We start from the raw sequence: 22,230 nt of genomic DNA on the forward strand, positions 1-22,230 counted from the left end.
AGAAAAAGCAAGCAGAAAAAGCCAAAAGCCCTTAAAACCAAAAGGCAAGGGTAAATAAAAAGGATCCCAAGGCTTTGAGCATCAGTGGATAGGAGGGCCTAAAGGAATAAAATCCTGGCCTAAGCGGCTAAACCAAGCTGTCCCTAACCATGTGCTTGTGGCGTGAAGGTGTCAAGTGAAAACTTGAGACTGAGCGGTTAAAGTCAAGGTCCAAAGCAAAAGAAGAGTGTGCTTAAGAACCCTGGACACCTCTAATTGGGGACTTTAGCAAAGCTGAGTCACAATCCGAAAAGGTTCACCAGTTATGTGTCTGTGGCATGTATGTATCCGGTGGTAATACTGGAAAACAGAGTGCTTAGGGCCACGGCCAAGACTCATAAAGTAGCTGTGTTCAAGAATTAACATACTGAACTAAGAGAATCAATAACACTATCTAAATTCTAAGTTCCTATAGATGCCAATCATTCTGAACTTCAAAGGATAAAGTGAGATGCCAAAACTGTTCAGAAGCAAAAAGCTAATAGCCCCGCTCATCTAATTAACACTGATCTTCATAGATGTTTTTGGAATTCATTGTATATTCTCTTCTTTTTATCCTACTTTGTTTTTAGTTGCTTGGGGACAAGCAACAATTTAAGTTTGGTGTTGTGATGAGAGGATAATTTATATGCTTTTTGGCATTGTTTTTACTTAGTTTTTAGTATGATTTAGTTGGTTTTTGGTATATTTTTATTAGTTTTTAATTAAAAATCACATTTCTGGACTTTTCTATGAGTTTGTGTGTTTTTCTGGGATTTTAGGTATTTTCTGGCTGAAATTGAGGGAGCTGAGCAAAAATCTGACTCAGGCTGAAAAAGGACTGCTGATGCTGTTGGATTCTGACCTACCTAAACTCAAAGTGGATTTTCTGGAGCTACAGAACTCCAAATGGCACGCTTTTAATTGCGTTGGAAGGTAGACATCTAGGACTTTCCAGCAATATATAATAGTCTATACTTTGCTCAAGGATAGACGACGTAAACTGGCGTTCAACGCCAGTTCCATGCTGCAGTCTGGCGTCCAGCGCCAGAAACAAGTTACAAGTTGGAGTTCAACGCCAGAAACAGGTTACAACCTGGCGTTGAACGCCCAAAACAGTCCAGGCACGTGAGAAGCTTAAGTCTCAGCCCCAGCACACACCAAGTGGGCCCCAGAAGTGGATTTCTGCACCATCTATCATAGTTTGTTCATTTTCTGTAAACCTAGGTTACTAGTTTAGTATTTAAACAACTTTTAGAGGTTTATTTCGGACCTCATGACATTTTAGATCTGAACTTTGTACCTTTTGGCAGCATGAGTCTCTAAACTCCATTGTTGGGGGTGAGGAGCTCTGCAGCGTCTTGATGAATTAATGCAATTATCTTTGTTTTCCATTCAAACACGCTTGTTCCTATCTAAGATGTTTATTCGCGCTTCACTATGAAGAAGGTGATGATCTGTGACACTCATCACCTTCCTCAATCCATGAACGTGTGCCTGACAACCACCTCCGTTCTACATCAGATTGAATGAGTATCTCTTAGATTTCTTAATCAGAATCTTCGTGGTATAAGCTAGAATTGATGACGGCATTCATGAGAATCCGGAAAGTCTAAACCTTGTCTGTGGTATTCCGAGTAGGATTCAAGGATTGAATGGCTGTGACAAGCTTCAAACTCGCAATTGTTGGGCGTAGTGATAGACGCAAAAGAATCAAGGGATTCTATTCCGACATGATCGAGAACCAACAGATGATTAGTCGTGCTGTGACAGAGCATTTGGACCATTTTCACTGAGAGGACGGGAAGTAGCCATTGACAACGGTGACACCTTACATACAGCTTGCCATGGAAGGAGCCTTGCGTGTGTGAAGAGAAGTATAAGAGAAAAACTAAAATAAAGAAGACAAAGCATCTCCAAAACCCCAACATATTCTCCATTATTGAGTAACAAGTATTTATTTCATGCCCTTTTATTCCTTGCAATCAAATTTGATAAGTGAATTGTTTTATTATTTTTCTGACTAAGAGTTACAAGGTAACCATAGATTGCTTCAAGCCAACAATCTCCGTGGGATCGACCCTTACTCACGTAAGGTATTACTTGGACGACCCAGTGCACTTGCTGGTTAGTGGTACGAGTTGTAAAAAGTGTGATTTACAATTCGTGCACCAGCCGTGTACGTAGGGATCCCTCTATTGTTGGATCCTCTAAAAACTCACTATTTAACATCATTCATAACTAATTCTACAACAATGATTTATGATATTTTTGGATAGTTAATGACTGAGAGACTAAGACTAGAAGACAGAGACCTAGAGTCTCTGTATTGTATTTAGTTTAAAATTTACAAGACTGAATTATATCTCAATATTATGTTTGATTTAAGATAAATATGGAGAATGTGAGGTAGATTTGAAATTTGAAAGTTAAATGAAGGTATTTTTGGAAAAAATGTTATTAGTCCATAAAAATTTCAGTCCCCTATGTCCCCACTTGTTGGAGGTACTGAAGGCACTGAAATTTTATGTTTCGAAACTGAAATTTTAGTTTCAGTCTCTATCCACCAAATAAAATATTAAGTCCTGGTCTGCTAATTTTAGTCTCAATATCTAAAAACAAATACTATTTTAAGCTCCATTTTTTGAATGCATAAAACTAGACTCTTCTAACTAAGGGTAGAAAACAGGCTAAAACCCGCCAGACCAGCCCACGTAACCCGCCAAAAAAGAGGCTGGGCTGGAAATTTGAAACCATCAAACTTAAAAGTCTGCCTAACCCGCACCGCCTAATTTGTGAGCTTTGGCGGGATTCGGCGAGACGGGACAGGCTTCGCTAGCAGGCCAGGCGTTTTTTTTTTTTTTGTCAGGGCCATTTTTTTACAAATTTCTATGATGTTATTGATCTACAAGAGGATGAAGATGATAATTGAAGAAGTTCTAAGTTATATTTTAGATTATGTTTTATTTTTTATTGATTATAAACTTGAAGGTGTTTAATTATATGTTTTGGACAATGTTTGTTTTTCTTTGCACAATGTTGGTTTTATTATTTTGTAATTTTTTTATGTCTTTAGAAATATAAATTTATTGAAATGGTTGTGAAATTGCATATACTGTTTAATGTTTAATTATTTATAAAAAAGAGATAGATTTGGCGGGTTTGGCCCACCAATCCACCAACCCGCCATTAGCCAGATCGAGAAAAAAATTCAAGACCGCCTTACTAGACAGGGCAGAATGGGCCAACCCACCAGATAATGGGCTTTTGGTGGGACGGGGTGGACCAGTCCGACAGATAACGGATTTTTGGCAGGACCGGATGAACTTTTCTGTTTGCCACCCCTACTTCTAACAAGATTATTGGCACCTCAATTAAAATGGATTGAGGACATTTAGATAAATTTGACATTTGGGCCATGTTGAGGTTCAAATCTATTCTAGTTTTATTTCACTTTGTTTAATAGTACTTGAACGAACGGATTTTCTGTCAGTAAAGAATTTTACAGATAAATTCTCGTTGCTAGTATAGTTTCTAAACCAACAAAGAATCCTTTCGTACAAAAACTTTTGTTGTCACTTAAGCAAACCCAATAAAAATAATAACCGAAGTATTTAAACCTCGGGTCGTCTCTCAACGAATTGCAGGGAGGTGTATTTATTATTGGTTATGGAAGATTATCTTTTTGGGGTTTTTGAATAATGAACAGGAAAAGTAAATTGCAAGAATTAAAGTAATAACTAATAAAACTATTAGCAAGGTATGAGAACTGGAAATCCTATCCTAGTTATCCTTATCAATTGTGATGAGAATTGTTCATTACTCCCACTTAGTTAACCTTTACTAAATAAAGGAAAGTCAAGTGGACTAATCAATTTGATTCCTCAAGTCCTAGTCAACTCCTAAGGAAAGACTAGCTTTAGAGGGATCCAAATCAACCAGTAAATTCCAATTATCAATCAATAAGGGAGTTTGATAACTCAAGTGTCACCAATTACTCAACCAAAGCCAAAAGGAGAGAAATCTAAATATTGAAAACATCAATCACATAAATTGAAGAAAGCAACCATAAATCTGAAATACCTCAAATTGTATTAAATAAAGAAATCAAATCTAACAGGGAGTTCATAAACCAAATTGGGAAAATAAGTAATTAACAAGAGAAATAGATGAACCAAAGCACTAGAATAAATAAAAGTAGAAGAGAAACTAAATTAAAGGAACATTGAACCTGAAATGGAGAAGAAGTAAACCTAACCTAAGAGAAATCCTAAATCCTAAAACCTAGAGAGGGGAGAAAGCCTCTCTCTCCAGAAAACTACATCTAAAACCTAAAATTGTGAATAATAAATGTTGTATCAATGAATGAATGGATTTTCCCACTTTATAGCCTTTAATCTGTGTTTTCTGGGCCAAAAACTGGGTCAAAACAGCCCAGAAATCTCCCCCAGCGATTTCTGATACGTCCAGCACGCGGCAAAGTCACGCGTACGCATCGTCCATGCGTACGCGTGGATTGAATTTTCTCTAGGTCAAGCGTGTGCGTCACCTATATTCGGTGCAGATATAGCAAACTATATATCGTTGCGAAGCCCCAGATGTTAGCTTTCCAACGCAACTAGAACCGCCTCATTTGGACCTCTGTAGCTCAAGTTATGGTCAATTTAGTACCAGGAGGTCAGGCTGGACAGCTTAGCAATTCCTTCAGTTTCTTGTATTCCTTCCACTTTTGCATGCTTCCTTTCCATCCTTTAAGCCATTCCTGTCCTGTAATCTCTGAAAACACTTAACACACATATCATGGCATCGAATGGTAATAAGAGAGGATTAAATTTAGCTAAATTAAGACCAAAGAAACATGTTTTCAATCATAGCACAAAGTTAGGAAGGAAAATGTAAAACATGTGATTAGTATGAATAAGTGTGCAAAGACTTTGATAAAAACCACTCAATTGAGTACAAGATAAACCATAAAATAGTGGTTTATCAATCTCCCCACACTTAAACATTAGCATGTCCTCATGCTAAGCTCAAGATAAGCTATAAAGGAGTGAAGAGGAATGGTAGAATGTATAAAATGCAACCTATCTATATGAATGCAACTATATGCTAAGATGTTTCTACCTACTTGGTTAAAGATAAATAAGCTCTTCAAGACAAACATAAATCAGATTTTACTAATTCAAATTATACAATAAAAGACAAGTAAACTTGTAAGAAGATAGCTCATGAAAGCAGGAAATATAGAATCAAGCATTGAACCCTCACTGGTAATGTATATGCACTCTAATCGCTCAAGTGTCTAGGGTTGATCACTCTACTCTTCTCTAGTCATGCTTTCTAAACTTTGTTCTTCATCTAACCAATCAACAAAAATTTAGTATACCAATACAAACATCATGAGGTCTTTCTGAGGTTGTAATGGGGCTAAGGTAAGGGAGAGGATATATGTATGGCCAAGTGAGCTAAAATATAAATCTTTGATTAACCTAAGCTTTCACCTAACATACACTCTATTTATTTATTTATTTATTTATTTATTTTATTTTTTTATTTTTATTTTTTATTATTTTTTTATTATTATTATTTTATTTTTATTTTATTTTATTTTTTTTTTTTGAATGATAAAAGCAAACAATATATCAATGCACATGAGTTTTTAATTTTTCTAGTCTCACATGAGTATGCACCCAAATTTTCAATATTCAAATAAAGTACAAACACAATACATTCCCATTAACCCAAGTTCCCACAGTTCCCCACACTTGGTTGACACATAATCTCTATCTTAAGCTAACCAAAGATTCAATTGGGATGTTAAATTATTTTTCTGCTTAAAGCTAGTGATGTGGTAAAATATAGAACAAGGGGGATAAAAAGGCTCAAAGTGGTAAATAAAGGTAATTGAAAGGGTATGCTATTTGGGATAAGTGAGCTAATAATCAAATAATGACCTCAATCATATGCAAGCATGTGAATACACTAAACATTGGACATATAGAGTGGAACAAAATAAAGATTACAATTATAGAGAAGAAAACACACAAGAATAAAATATTATGGTTAAATAATGTAACCATGTAATTATGCTCAATTCTCACTGGGTTGTGTGTTCTTGGCTACAATTCATGTTCCAATTTACAGTCTTCAAACAAATTTAACACAAAATTTTAATTCAAATTAGTGAAATATTTCAAAAATAGGGTCTTAAAAAGAAACTTATTATTTTAACCAAGCAGTGGTAATATATGCACAAAATCAAACAAACATGCAATCAAATATGCAAATGCAACAATTAAATTAACATAGAAAATTAAACATTAGAGTTAAGAAGAAAATAACTAACCCATGAAAGTCGGTACCGACCTCCCCACACTTAAAGATTGCACTGTCCTCGGTGCATGCTGAGATGTGCAAGTGGACGGGCTGCTACAACTAATACTTTTCTCCAAAGAATGTGCAGATGGACTTGTCTGTCTCCCCATGTAAACGTCTTCCGGTTTCCTTCCTGGTGGCCATCCTGAAAGAAAAAGGGAAGAAAAGTAACCCAGAACTAAAGATAAGAAAATAAATAAAGTGTGGGTGGGTTAATACCAAATAAAGAGGGTCTCAACTACATGGTAGCTACAACATGCAAGTGAAAAAATAGTAGAAACAAATGGCATATCAATAGTGCAAAAAATTGCAACAAATGGGGGAGAGGGAGTGGGTAATGCAAGATAGTATAAGTGTATATCAATGCAAATGGAATGCAAGTATCATAAAAGAATAGCATTGACTTACGAATAATAATACCCAATCAAAATAAAACAAGTCATGAAGCACCAGAATAATTCAAGAAAAGATGTAACAGTTGAATAAGAAAATTTAACACCAATGGAAGAATAATAAATTTAGAAAAGAAAATAAAAATATGCACAAAATTAAAATACAATGAATGAAAGCGTGCAAATAAATTAAGTAAAATAGAATGGAAAAGAATAGGGATGAGAAGTTGAAGAGATGAAGAAGTAGAAAGTGAGAAAAGAGGAGGAAAGGAGAGAAGAAAGAAGTAAGAATTTAAAAAGGGGCGTGACGCGTACGCGTGCTTCACGCGTACGCGTGGGTGGTCCGAAAGTGAAATGACGCGCACGTGTTAGGGACGCGTACGCGTGGGTGATTTTATGCCTCTAGCACAGTTCCATTGCAAGGGCAGCACAACTCTCTGTTCAGGTGCTCTTTACGTCGATTTTCATCCCCACGCGTACGCGTCGCTGACGCTTACGCGTGGGTTGAACTTTCTGCAGGGGACGCGTACGCGTGAGGTACGCATACGCGTAGGGTGGCTTGTGCTTCACGCACCCTTCCCGCGTGTCTCTCGCGCAACTCTCTGTCTAGTTGCGCAGACATATACAACGCGTGCGCGTCATTGACGCGTGTGCGTCGTTGACGCTTGCGCGTTGATGCCCTTTTTTTTTAAATGCAGAATGCAGATGACTATGCAGAAATTATGAATGAACACGAATAAAAAAATAAAATAAAATAAAACTAAGAATAAAAAGGAAAGAATATACCATGGTGGGTTGTCTCCCACCTAGCACTTTTAGTTAAAGTCCTTAAGTTGGACATTTGATGAGTCCCTTGTTATGGTGGCTTGTGCTTGAATTCATCTAGGAATCCCCACCAGTGTTTGTAATTCCAATAGCCTCCGGGATCCCACACTAGCTGCATAAAGCCTTCAAGCAAGTTAAAGCAAGTGACAAGGCCCCAAGAGTGTTGATTGCTAGAATGAATTCTGGGGTCCTAAACCTTGCTTTTGCACCCGTCTTCTTGTTGATCATCATTTTTCCATTTGGGTAGTGAGAAATCGGAATTCTCACAGAGATATCCAAACAACTTCCTAGACCCATTCAATTGAGAGTTATACCAACCCTTGTACTTCAATTTGGAGCATACAACCATATTGAACCTTGCATGACAACTCTTACCACTAACCATCTCCCTCTTACTCTTATAGCCACAAAGAGCTCTAAGTTGCCCATCCGTCTCAAGCAAAGCATATTCAAGTGGGCTAATTAAGCTTAGAGATGAAAGATTTACCCACTTGAATGAAGGAATAGATGGTGATGGCTTTGGGAGAGAGGTCTCCAACTACTTTGGCAAGGTGAATTCTAGCTCCATTCCCTTGAGCTCTTCCTTGACAACTTCCACCTCTTTGCAAGCTTTTTCAGTTTCAACCTCTTCCTCTTGGTAGCTTTCTTCCAATTCAATCTCTTCTTCATTACTCACCAAGGGCATGGGAGGTTGTGCTTGTTCTTCTTTAATCTCCATCTCTTGATCAACCTCTTCAAAGTCTTTAGCCATGATATACCTTGGAGGTTGTACACCCTCTTCAACATCAATTTCAAACGTCTTGGAAGGAGGTTCTATGACTGGACTTTCCCATGGAGGTTCTGCATCTCCCAAGTCTTCAACCACTTCTTCCTCTTCAATAATTACTGTTTTGTCCAGTTGTTTTAGTATAAAATCGTACTCATCCTTGATGATTTTCTTTCCATGACAACTCCCTTCAACTACTTCTGCATCTTCAAAGGTCTCTCCTACCTCTATATTTTGGGCCTCCTTTTGCTCCAAGACAAAATCAGACTCCTCCTTGATGTCTTCCTTCACTAATTCTTCAACCACTCCTTCGACTTCAAGGGTCTCTACTACCTCCACCGGTAGGGCCTCCTCTAGCTTCTTATGAAGTATGAATTCGCGAAGACGATCCCTTCTCTCTTGTTCCATGTCAATAGCATGACCGGGATCATCTTGCTCTTGGATTGATAGATGTAGGTGCTCTTCTATGGAGGGTGGTGATGGAATGGAAAGATCATTATGTGGTTGAAAAGGAAGCGCACTAGAGTTTGAGGGTTGAATATTGGAGGTAGAGGGTTGGTTCATGTGGGATATAAGATTTTGGAGTGTAGAGGTGAGACCAATGATGTTAGAGATGAGTATGTTGTTATCCAATGGAGGTTGGGGTGGATAGGAGGATTCAATTGTTGGGAGAAAGCGCTCATAATACGGAGATGGTTCTTCTTGATAAGGATATGGAGATGGTGAATATTGAGGTGGTGGTTCTGGGTGTGGTTCATATGGTGGTTGGTGTGGTGGATAAGGATTAGGGTCATATGGAGGTGAATGGTGCAAAGGGGCTTGTGAGTATGGTGGTTCAGAGTTATGTTGAGGAGGGAGTTCATAAGTATATGGTAGGGCTTATTGGTAACTACAAGGGGATCCACCATATTCATCATCTTTGTACACTCCCTGGAATGGCTCTTGACCATAGTAATTTGGTGGAGGTGGTTTGTCACGAAAGGGTCTACCATAACTATTGTCTTGGTATGCATCACAGAATGGTTGTTGGTTATAGTGCATTGGAGGGGGTTGTTGCCAAGAGGATTGATCAAATCCTTGTGACTCCTCCTATCTTTGATTGTTCCAACCTTGATGCATGTTCCCATTATAGCTTCCATTCCCTACAACAACATTGGAACCAAACTCATAGCGAAAGGGGTGAGAGTTCATAGTAGCTAAAGAAAATAAAAACAAAAACTAACAAAAATAAGCAATTAAATCCTAAAACTAACAAAAACTAATAAATAAGCAAAAAGCAAATATTTACAATAACCAATAATAAGGCACACGTTTGCAATTCCCCGGCAACGGCACCATTTTAAACGAACGGATTTTCTGTCAGTAAAGAATTTTACAGATAAATTCTCGTTACTAGTATAGTTTCTAAACCAACAAAGAATCCTTTCGTACAAAAACTTTGGTTGTCACTTAAGCAAACCCAATAAAAATAATAACCGAAGTATTTAAACATCGGGTCGTCTCTCAAGAAATTGCAGGAAGGTGTATTTATTATTGGTTATGGAAGATTATCTTTTTGGGGTTTTTTAATAATGAACAGGAAAAATAAATTGCAAGAATAAAAGTAATAACTAATAAAGCTCTTAGAAAGGTATGAGAACTGGAAATCCTATCCTAGTTATCCTTATCAATTGTGATGAGAATTATTCATTACTCCCACTTAGTTAACCCTTACTAAATAAAGGAAAGTCAAGTGGACTAATCAATTTGATTCCTCAAGTCCTAGTCAACTCCTAAGGAAAGACTAGCTTTAGAGGGATCCAAATCAACCAGTAAATTCCAATTATCAATCAATAAGGGAGTTTGATAACTCAAGTGTCACCAATTACTCAACCAAAGCCAAAAGGAGAGAAATCTAAATATTGAAAGCATCAATCACATAAATTGAAGAAAGCAACCATAAATCTGAAATACCTCAAATTGCATTAAATAAAGAAATCAAATCTAACATGGAGTTCATAAACCAAATTGGGAAAATAAGTAATTAACAAGAGAAATAGATGAACCAAAGCACTAGAATAAATAAAAGTAGAAGAGAAACTAAATTAAAGGAACATTGAACCTGGAATGGAGAAGAAGTAAACCTAACCTAAGAGAAATCCTAAATCCTAAAACCTAGAGAGAGGAGAGAGCCTCTCTCTCTAGAAAACTACATCTAAAACCTAAAATTGTGAATAATAAATGTTGTATCAATGAATGAATGGATTCCCCCACTTTATAGTCTTTAATCTGTATTTTCTGGGCCGAAAACTGGGTCAAAAACACCCTAGAAATTGCCCTCAGCGATTTCTGATACGTCCAGCACGCAGCAAAGTCACGCGTACGCGTGGATTGAATTTTCTCCAGGTCACGCGTGCGCGTGATCCACACATGCGCATCGCCTATCTTCAGTGAAGCTATGATAAATTATATATCGTTGCGAAGCCCCGGATGTTAGCTTTTCAACGCAACTAGAACCGCCTCATTTGGACCTCTGTAGCTCAAGTTATGGTCGATTTAGTACCAGGAGGTCAGGTTGGACAGCTTAGCAATTCCTTTAGTTTCTTGTATTCCTTCCACTTTTGCATGCTTCTTTTCCATTCTTTAAGCCATTCCTGTCCTGTAATCTCTGAAAACACTTAACACACATATCATGGCATCGAATGGTAATAAGAGAGGATTAAATTTAGCTAAATTAAGACCAAAGAAACATGTTTTCAATCATAGCACAAAGTTAGGAAGAAAAATGTAAAACGTGCGATTAGTATGAATAAGTGTGCAAAGACTTTGATAAAAACCACTCAATTGAGAACAAGATAAACCATAAAATAATAGTTTATCAGTACCGAATCGAGAAAAACATATTTAATTATCGGTGACAGAAACATGTTTATTTAAAATAAAATATTTTGAATAATAAAAAATTAAAAAAAAAAGACCTAAATATGAAGAACTAAAATAATACTTTAACTAATTATAAGCTAAGAAGAATGCTCTAAAAAAGAAGAATAATAGAAAAAGGCACTCTTTAATAAATGTTCCACCGACCTTTTAGAGAAAACAAAAGTTATTTTATCGAAGAGATTCCTTATAAAAAAAATCTTTATTAGCAAAATTTCACATAAAATCTAATAAAAAGAAAGATTAAACTTCTTACATAATATGTGTTTGGAATTCCGGAAATCCCTTTATATCCTAGCACAAGAGGTTGTGAATTCTCAATTTGCCATAGGAGAAGGCCAGAATCATGATCTCTCTTAGCTTAGGCTACAATTTTTCTTAAGTTTTTTATTTTTTATTTATTTGAAGGAAAGGTTTATATTAATAAGGGAGGCCCATAATATCAAGGTGAACCAAGTTACAAATAATTATAGGGATTTCTTCCATCCACAGTTAATTTGGCTTGGTAAAAGCTAAATTGGCAAGTGTGCGTGCTATTGAATTTTTACTTTTTTTTACATGTGTAAAGTTGTAAAACCTAAAATTATTCAAAAGGGCTTTACAGTTTGCTATGATAGTGCCGAAGGGACTCGTAAAGGTTTGTGTGGCTTTCAGAGCTTATATTACTTCAAGATTATCTCCTTCCACTTTTACTTCCAAAAAACACCCTTGTGCCGCCAAGATCAAGCCTATAAAGATAGCCAATGCTTCTGCCTCTGTAATTGAAAATGATGCAGCAACCTCCAGTGTGGCAGCAAGCACAACCACCCCTTCCCAGTCTCTAATAACAACACTAACTCCTCCTCTCCTTTTATTAATAACGGCACCATCTACATTAACTTTGTATTTTCCTTGCTCTGGAGCCCTCCATTCGCTTGCACTCTGGCTTCTCGGAGGTGTTCTTCACGACAAGGGGACATGCAGGTCGGGCCTGGTTACTTCCGTAAAGGCTTGGTGTGCTTTCTTCAGTAGAGCCTCTAGCAGAGAGTGTTTCTAATCAAAGATTAGTTTGTTCCTACCGATCTAAATTGCGTGAAAACTGCAAAAGAAGAGCCCACCCCTTTCATCCCCAAAATGATTGAGCATCGATTGAATTCATTGTTGCAAGGAGGTGTTAGTCACTGTTTTCGTTTTGAGCACAAATGGGGAGATAAACTAGAAATGTCTCGCCCAATTATAGTCTATGAACATGTGAGAATCTATCTCTTCCTTTTTCTAGTACCTAGGGCACACCGCAGTTCCTCTCACGCCTCTCTTTTGTAAATTTGGCTTTGTAAGTAGAGACCAGTTCATCAGTCTCCAGATGAAATTCTGGGCTCTCAAGGAAATTCTCATCTTCCAAATTTTTTTTTAGAATTATTACTCTGCTTGGATTGGGATGCTGGTACGAACTGCGGTTTGGTTATGGCTTCTGATGAGGTGATAAGCTCTCTTTACCTCATAATCTCCTTTTATATTATACTTCCAATAGTAGCTATCTTTCTGTGCATGAATATCTATAGGTAGCTCTAGAATTTGCTCTGCTTCAAAAGGTAGAAAAGTATTATTGATTATCTCCTGGTTCTATGTTTTGTCTTCTTGGTAAATAAGGCTATCCATTGTGGTTTTTATATAAAAGCATGTTCTTGTGCTCCACACTTTGAACCCGTTTTGGTTAGGAAGTCACGGATCTCTCCAAATCTTTGTATTCCTTCTTGAGCTAATTTTTCACAATCCACCCAGCTCTAGCACCCACTTTGTTTCCCATATGCTTCTCCATGTATAACTAGGATTATATCCCTTGCTTGAGTCAGCGAATTTTTTCCTAGCATAATATTTAGCTTTAAGAATTCTTGCTGTGAGTGATTTTGGATTTTTGATTAAGCGCCATCCTTGTTTAGCCAAAAGCGCTTGGTTAAAATCCTCGAAGCTTCGAAAACCCAGCCCTCCATCCTCTTTTGACTTATACATCTTGTCCCAAGCTACCCAGTGTATCTTTCTCTCCCCTTCCTTGTTCCCCTACTAAAAATTGCTAATAATCCTCTCTATATGGTTGCAAAGACTTTTAGGAATTTGGAAACACCCCATAGTATACGATGGAATAGATTGTGCCACTGACTTAATTAAGACCTCTTTCCCCACTTTGGATAGCGACTTTTCTTTCTAACCTTTTAAATTCTTTCAGGTTCTCTCTTGGACAAACTCAAAAATCTTTTTCTTGGATCTTCCTACCAAAGTTTGGATTCCCAAGTATTTTGAGTGATTTTTCACTAGCTTTATGTTCAACCAATTTTGGACAAGGATATGTCTGGTAGGAGATATGTTTCGACTAAAGAAAAATTCTAACTTGTCCAAATTGATTCTCTATCAAGAAGCTAATTGATAGTTTTTAAGAATCTCCATCACCGATAGGATAGTTTGGTTTGATGATCTCAAGAATAGGATGCTGTCATCAGAAAAGAAAAGGTGTGTAACCTTCGGAGCTGTCCTTGCTATCTTAATCCCTTGGATTACTTTTCTTTCCTGAGCTCTTCTCAGAAGACCGGAGAAAACTTCAGCACACAGAATAAAAAGGTAAGGAAAAAGTGGGTTTCCTTGCCTAATTCCTCTCTTGGGCTTAAATTTCTTTGTTGGGCAGCCATTTAGAACGATTGAGAACAAAACTGAGTTGATGCATTTCCAAATGAGGTCGATCCATTTTTGCGAGAATCCCATAGATTTCAATACCTCCATTAGAAAAGCCCATTCGACCCTATCGTATGCCTTCTCCATATCCAATTTCAGCCCCATGTAGCCCTTGTTTCCATCTTTCCTCTTTTTCATACAATGAAAAATTTTGAATGCCGCTAGCCTATTATCCATTATAAGTCTTCCTGGAATAAAAATACTTTAAAAATCGCCAACTATGTCCGGTAGGATCAGCTTCATTCTATTTGCAATGGCTTTGGTTACTATCATGAAAATCACATTCCAAAGTGATATTAGCCTGTAATTCTTTGTATGAGTAGGGTTTCTGGTTTTTGGTATTAGGCAAATGTGGGTTTTGTTCATTTGGCTAAGAGCATATTTGACTTCTCTTGTGAAATCCCCCTGTAAGATATTCAGTCTTTCTTGTGTTATTTTGCCTCTAATCACTTCTGTGACTTCCTCCACATTTTTAGTTCTTTCACCAGCAAACAGATTTTCAAAAATTTTAGTAATCATCTCTTCAACTTTTCCTTCCTCCTCATAGACTATCCCCGCTTCATCGGTGATCTTCAGAACTTTGTTCCTTCTCCTCCTTTGTGTGGCTTTTTGGTGAAAGAACTTAGTATTCTGATCCCCTGCTTTATTCATGAAGCTCTTGATCTTTGCGCCCACCAAACCTCCTCTTGTTTGAGAAGTTCGTCAAGTTCTCCTTGCAAAACTTTGCCTTTAGCTATGTTCTCCTCCGATTGTAGGCCTGCCTGCACTTCTTCAAGTTTTTCTTGTTTTTCTTTTATTGCCTTAGAAATCTATCCGAACTGTACCTACCCCCAATCTTTTAAAATGCTACTGCAATTCCGGAATTTTCTTGTAATCCCTATATTGCGTGGTATCCATGTCTTCTTAACTATCTCCTCACACTCCTCTTTTTCAAGCCAAACCTCCTCAAATCTGAACTTGTGTGATCTATTCTTCGTTCTTTCTATTTCTCCCAGCATGTCTATAAGGATTGGACTATGGTATGATCTATACCTTTGAAGGTGTTGTACCACTGCTCTAGAAAATGCTTCTTTCCAGCTTATGTTTGCCAAGGCTCTATCCAATCTCTCCTGAATATTTTGCTCTCCTTTTTGGTTGTTGGACCATGTGAAGGCATGGCCTACGAAGCTTAGATCCAATAATTCACTGGTTTGTAACGGCTCTTTGAATCTTCTTGTTCATCCTTCTGCTCCAAAACTTGATGGAAGTCCCCGAAAACTATCCACAACATATTCTTTGATTGTCCGAGAGATTTAAGAATCTCCCAAGACTTATTTTTATTTGCCACATCTGGATATCCATAAAACCAGATAGTGCTCCATGAGTTGATGTCCCCTTCTCTACTAATCACCATATCAATGTGATTTTCTGACATTGAAGATATTTTCACTATAAGATCATTTCTTCACAAGACCGCCAAGCCTCGAGCTCTACTTTTTCCCTCTCCTCTGTAATCTACAACAATAATGTTGTCTAGTCCTCCTCTTCTTCTCAATCTACCAATCTCATCAGCCTTCTTCCTTGTTTCTATTAAGAAAATAATGTTGGAATCTTTTTGTCTCAAGAGCTTGTTAAGAGCTCTAACTGCCCATGGGTTTCCAAGTCCATGGCAGTTTTAGTTTATTAGTCTCATTGTTCTTGGCAAGGTTGCTTAACAACCACTACCATTGGCGAGTTTGTTTGGTGCTTCGTGGTTATGCTTTCATCTTCTTTTTCAATTGGTGTGTCTCCTTGATACTTCCTTTTCCCCTCTGTAACTCCCTTGCCTTACTCTTTTTGTTTGTTGCTTTCTATCTCCCTTGCTCTTCTTTTCTATTTTTTTCCCTTCTATTTCTTTTTTCTCTATTCAGTTTCTTCCTTTTTACTTCTGATTTCTAGCACCATTTCTTTGGTTGATTTGGCTGCTCTTTTGATTTTGTTGCCATTTGGTTCGGCTGATGTATTTTCATTTTGAATCTTTTTCTCTTTGGCTATTTTTTTACTTGCTGGCCCTTTTCCTGTTTCTTATTCTGTCCCTGTAGTAGCTATTAGGCTTCTATTCCTCTCCCCCTCTTCGATAACCGATTGTTTATCAAGCATTGTTAATTTTTCTAGCTTTTCTAATAACTTATTTTTTGTTCTGTTTGGTGGTTTTCTTCTAGTTCTGACTTGTTCTTGCCCCCTTCTTCCTCCTGTTGCTTTTTGTTTGCTACTACTTCCACTTTAATTTCTGTCATTTCTACTCTTATCCATGCTCTGAGTTCTCTAAACTTCTGTTTTCTTCCTTCCTCTTTCTCTTATGCTCTTTCACAGTTGCTTTTATCGTGACCTAATAAGCCGTAGAAGTAGCAAAGGGTTGGGAGTTTTTCATATTTGAAGTATACCCATGTGATTCCATCTACAGTGCTGCCAATGTTCACTCCCCTTTTGATTGGCTGGTTTATGTTGATCCTCACCTTGGCTTTGATGAATATCGCTTGACCATTGTTTCCCTAAAAAATGTTTTATTCTAGCTCTTCACCTGCTACTACTGCTAACTTCCATCCCAGCTTGGTTGTTTTGTAATGTTCTGGCAGGTTCCAGATCTGGACATACACTTCAGCTTTTGAGAAAACTATCTCTGTAGGATTGATATTTCTTTTCTATTGTTCCATTATGAGCCATGAGTTTCTGAAGATTCATGGGCCTCCTTTTAAGACTCTCTTCATATCTGTTTCCTTTTTAAAAAAGAACCGATATAATTTATTTTGAATCTCCTTCATTTGAAAACCTTTGGGGTTTTTTAGATGTTGAGCATTGCATTTTGAACCCAGTTTGGGTTGATGATTTTCTCAGTGATAAGCTTTTTCACTAGACTATATTTGCACTTCTGAATCCCTTCTTCAATGTCTCCTTCATCATATATAACCACAGCCTCATCTTCTTCTTCATTTGTATTTTGTGATTTTGGGTCTCTTTTTTTACTCACTAAACTTGATGCTTCCATTTCAGGTTTGTGGTCAGCACTTGACGCTAAAGACTCGATTGTAATAACGGATTCTGTTCATGATAATGTTACGGATAATTCACTACACTCTCTATTTCTGTTCGATTTTGTGCCTTAACAGAGTGAGAGAGAGGATATCTATCTTTGACAGTTCTAATTGACCTTTAAGTTTTTTCTCCATTTTAAGTTACATTGCATTGGGAGATTCCCACTTCTATTATTATTTATTTGTCTCTCTTTTGGATAATTGTATTCTTTAATTACTTAAAATTTATATATTAACAACAACAATAATAATAATAATCTATTTATATATAATATTTAGATCGAATTGAATCAATTTTAAAAACTAATTGTGAAATTTGATTTCATATACACGATTTATTAGAAATAATAAAATCCAATTTAATTTTAATTTTTACTATTTTAACTAGTTTTCAATTAAAATGGAATTAAACTAATGAGTTAAATCTTAAAATAGTCATTAAAATTTTATTTGTGTTTTAATTGGTCCTTAAATTTTTAATTGCCTCAATTTTATCTCAAAATTTTTATTTTATGGCTCATATTACTCTCTTAAATATTTTTCGTTAACATATTGATAATATGGTATTTTAACGTAGACCATCAATAATCAATACTACATATCATAACATGATTCGATCACACATGTAAAAAAATAATAACATATCAAGTAGTGATACATAATATACTAGTGGTTAAACCCGTGCGATACACACTTACATTTTAATTTGACATGATCAATCGAAAATAAATTTTATAATCATAAATTTTTCGAGTTTAGTATAACATATATTATCATCGTCATTATATAATAAACGTACTGAATATGCTGTTTTATCTTTATTCAAAGTAAAATACAAATGGAATAGTTTGAAGTCTATAATATTGTTGAACCATAAGGAAAGAGACCTGAAAAAATAAGAATATATATAACTGTAATAGTAGCATGTCAATTTTATACTAAACTTTATATCAAAAAGCTAATGAAAATTTATCAATAACCTAGTATTTTACTAACCTCATTAGAAAAACAATTGGCATATGATGTTGTGCTCTATGTTACACATTTCATTTCAAGTTTGAAAGAGTACAAATATTTATTGTAGAGTAAACTTCTTCCTCTATTAGCTTACTTTGAAAAAGGTGAACATCAGACAACTCAAGATATGGCATTGATTGATAGTATCTTAAAGATCTCGCATTGTTGTTGAGTATCTTCTCAATCTCAATAAAGCAGAAATTTTTTAATTCGTCATTAGTCATATTTAGTCCTAGCAAAAGCACATGATGGTTTTGTGAAATATTTAATAAGTAATTTCAAAATGAAAACTATTATTATTAATAAAAATAAAAGTAAAAAGAGAATACAACCTTGATATAAAAAAAGACATAGTAAAATATATTAGTTTTTCAATGCTTTTCTCCTCTCATATAGTATCTCTTCAGCTAATAATGTCCAAATTACATTTCAAACACGATCTGATTTGCTAATGCTATTAGATATCAGTAGCATCACAAATAATTTTCTCAATTGATGACCAGATGCAAGTTCAGCTACCTCATTAATAGCTGCAATGAAGTCCATGTCGTCACACAATAGTCCTATGGAATAGCAAGCATATTGGAAGTTAGTATATGTAATCCCATTAATTGTCTTAATAGACTCATATGTTGTGCAACATTTCTGAATAGTTAACAAAATTCTCATATAGTAGATATCACTTGTACCCGGTGGAACATAATTTAACCTTCCGATAGAATATCCTCTTTTACGTGGATGTCATTCCCTTACTTTTCTATCATAAACAAATTGATTTGAAAACTCAGTATATGTCAAAGCTTGTCCTACTTCAAATTCTTTGTTGGCCTCCATCCATGCTATGAACATCATACATTTTCCTTCCTTTTCTTTTACGATTTTCTCAAGATCGTCATCATCTTTAAAGATGATATTTTGCTCTCTAGACAAATGAAAAGTTAATCTCATCACTGAAAGTCACCTCTAATGAATATCATAAGCCAAAGTTCTCCATACAGCCTCATATGCAGACAAATATCTACAATCATAAAATTATTTGATCTCATCAATAACCTAAGCATCCTCTCCACTGGAAGCTTCCTTTAAAACTCCAACTGCTATCCTGTCTTGACCTTTATTCACGTACTTGAAAAAATATATGATAGCATTTGACTTATTGCAATACTCTACATTAACATGCACTTGATAAGACATTAGTAGATATGCATTGTATGGAATCATATTTTTGTTATTCATATGGACTTCCTTCTTCCTTGTGTCTCGTCTTCTATATGATGGGTATCCACTATCATCGATAACTATGGTACTACTGAATATTTTAGGATAATATTTGGTGCAATATCCATATTTCATACAGGGAGATTTTAAGAAAGCTCTACCATGCACATGGTCCATGAATCATATATGTAGACACAGCTCTAAACAATTTTGGGTACCAAATTAAATAGGATCAGACAACTCTGACAATATTAACCGGTCAATTTGAGTTGTCGTTGTTATCTTGTTGTCTCTACTCAACCATAAAAGAATGCGAACATGTGGCAGACCTCTTTTTTGGAATTCCACTGTGTACATTCCTTATAACAAAAAGACAAAAAAATAATGTTATAAATAAACTATCTATTTTATATATGTTCTTTGATAAATTAAGAGTGATAATAAAAAATCAATAATATGTTAAAAATAAAAAATTATTTTGCCATTTATTTTATTATAATTTAAAGGAAAATTTCTCTAAAAATAAAGTTGGATAATGAGCAATACATGTATCTAGCACTCTAAATAGAATTTCTTGTTTAAGATCCAAGATTATCATGTCAAGCTTAATTTTGAACACTTTATATGATATATCCGGTCGGTCTTTAATTTTTAAATTTTTTTAAAATTTTAAATAATTTTTTTATTAGTAAATAGAAATTAGAATTATAATATTAAATATTAAAGGTTCGTTGTTCACTTAGGAATATAGAAATTTGAATTAGAAATTCTTTTTCAACATAAAAAAATTTAAATTTAAAAATTAAATGGTTAAAAAAAGTCACTTAAATAAAATTTTTTAATTAACAAATAAAAATTAGAATTAAAATATTAAATATTAAATATTTATTATTCACTTAGGAATATAGAAATTTGAATTTGAAATTCTTTTTTAACATATTCTATTTAATTGTATCAGATGTATGTATATTAATGTTAAATTTAAAAATAAAGACAAAATAAAAAAAAAACATAAATTTATCTATGTGTTGCTCAACTCTTAACAATTAAACGTAGCGTATGAGAATATTTTTCGAACGTGAGCTAATTCCAAAATTTGCATTGTCTTTATAATATTGTTTTTTTCTCTGAAAAAATGAAAAATCCTTGCGGAATAGTGAGCACAAAAAAATAGTATTTGGCTTGTATTGTTTTGTATTTTGGACTTTAACATGTACACAAAGAAATCATATTGTGTCTGTAGTTAAAGATGTAATTCAATGATTACATTAAAAATTTAAAATGTAATTCAAAGATCACATATCCTATTTAATTGTATCTACCGTATATTAATATTAATTTTTTCTATCGTTTTTTAATTTCTATTACTGGTCTTTAATCTAATCAAAAAATAGAAATTAGAAATAATTTTTTTTAGTTTCCTCATAAATAGTATCAATTCTATTATTTTTTCATAAAATAATCAAATTAATAATAATTTATAAATTAATAATATTATAAATTATATAAATTTAAAATATATATTTTAAATTTTTCAAAGAACTAAATTAAATCAATTTTTTAGGAACAATAATAGAAATAAATATTAGATTTTTTTTAAATAATATAAATGACCTCACATTTTAACACAATATGTAATTTCATTCAATTTAATATAATCTTTTGTAGTTAGCATATTTATTTTTAAATTATGTAAATTTTTAAAAAATATTTTTAGACACATTTGCTTACTTAAGCATTCAAACAAAATATTCTAAATTTAAAATTTTAAACACAAATATTTTAATTAGTAATTAAAAATTAGAATGAGATTTTTTAAATAAATACACATTAAAAAATAACAACCAATTTAATTGTATAAAAAATAGTTCATATTAGAAATTTAAAACTTTATCACATCAAATACTAAATTAGAAATTAACAAAGTATCAAAAGTGTGAATTAAAAAATAAAATCATAAGTAATAACCAAATAACTTCAACTCATATTTAAAAAAAATTAAATTCTAAATGAAAAAATTAAAAAACAAAACAAAAGAAAAATAAAAACTCAAGAAAAAAAATGTTTCCACCAAAACAAATAGAAGTTTTTGACATTATTCTATTAGATAGACTCTAAAAGAGATTCTAAAACATGTGCATTTTTAAATCCTCAATTTTTATTCTCAATCTTGATCATCGTGCAAGTTGAGGTATCTCTTTCCACCCCTGAATCTTCGGACTCCGAGCATAGTCGCTTGGCTAGCGTAATAGCATTTTTCAACACCTTGGATTCACCATTATCTGTAATTTTATTGGAGAATTCAAGCAATAAATTATGTACAAAATACTACGTTAAATTAAAATATCTTTCTCACGTTTTATTTTAATTCGATAAAATTTTTTGAATAAAATTAGACTTTAAAAAAAATATTTTTTGAATAACTACCTTTACACTTTTTATTTCTTCTCTTTCAATGATTGAAGATATCTTTGAGATTGAAAACAAACCACCGATTTAGTCAACATCGTAAAATTATAATTAATTATTAATTATTCTATGTAAATTAGATATTATCAATGACCAAAGAATAAAAAAATTAATTAATTTTTAATAGAAATTACAATTGTAACTGCACCTACAATTTGAATAGGGTGAACCTTCTGAATTTATTTATGAAGTCCACATCATCAGTCATCTTCCTAATTTTATAAGAAGGTAAAAAATATGGATTATCAGGTATTTATACTTCAACAATAAAAAAAAAAAGGTCTTGTCAATTAAGTTGAGTAAAAGTGTAGGTATATCTAATAAATCTCTTTTATGCAGGGTATGTTTAACATATTAATAATGAAAAAAATTAAAATTTGTCATTATAAATATCTCCGTTAATGTTTCTAGAAATAATGTATACTAATTAGAACTTACCAATAGGAGTGGATTAAGTATCTCTACATAACTCTTTTTC

Source organism: Arachis ipaensis, chromosome B5, assembly GCF_059453495.1.
Source record: "Arachis ipaensis isolate K30076 ecotype BB chromosome B5, ASM5945349v1, whole genome shotgun sequence".
Classification (NCBI taxonomy): domain Eukaryota; kingdom Viridiplantae; phylum Streptophyta; class Magnoliopsida; order Fabales; family Fabaceae; genus Arachis; species Arachis ipaensis.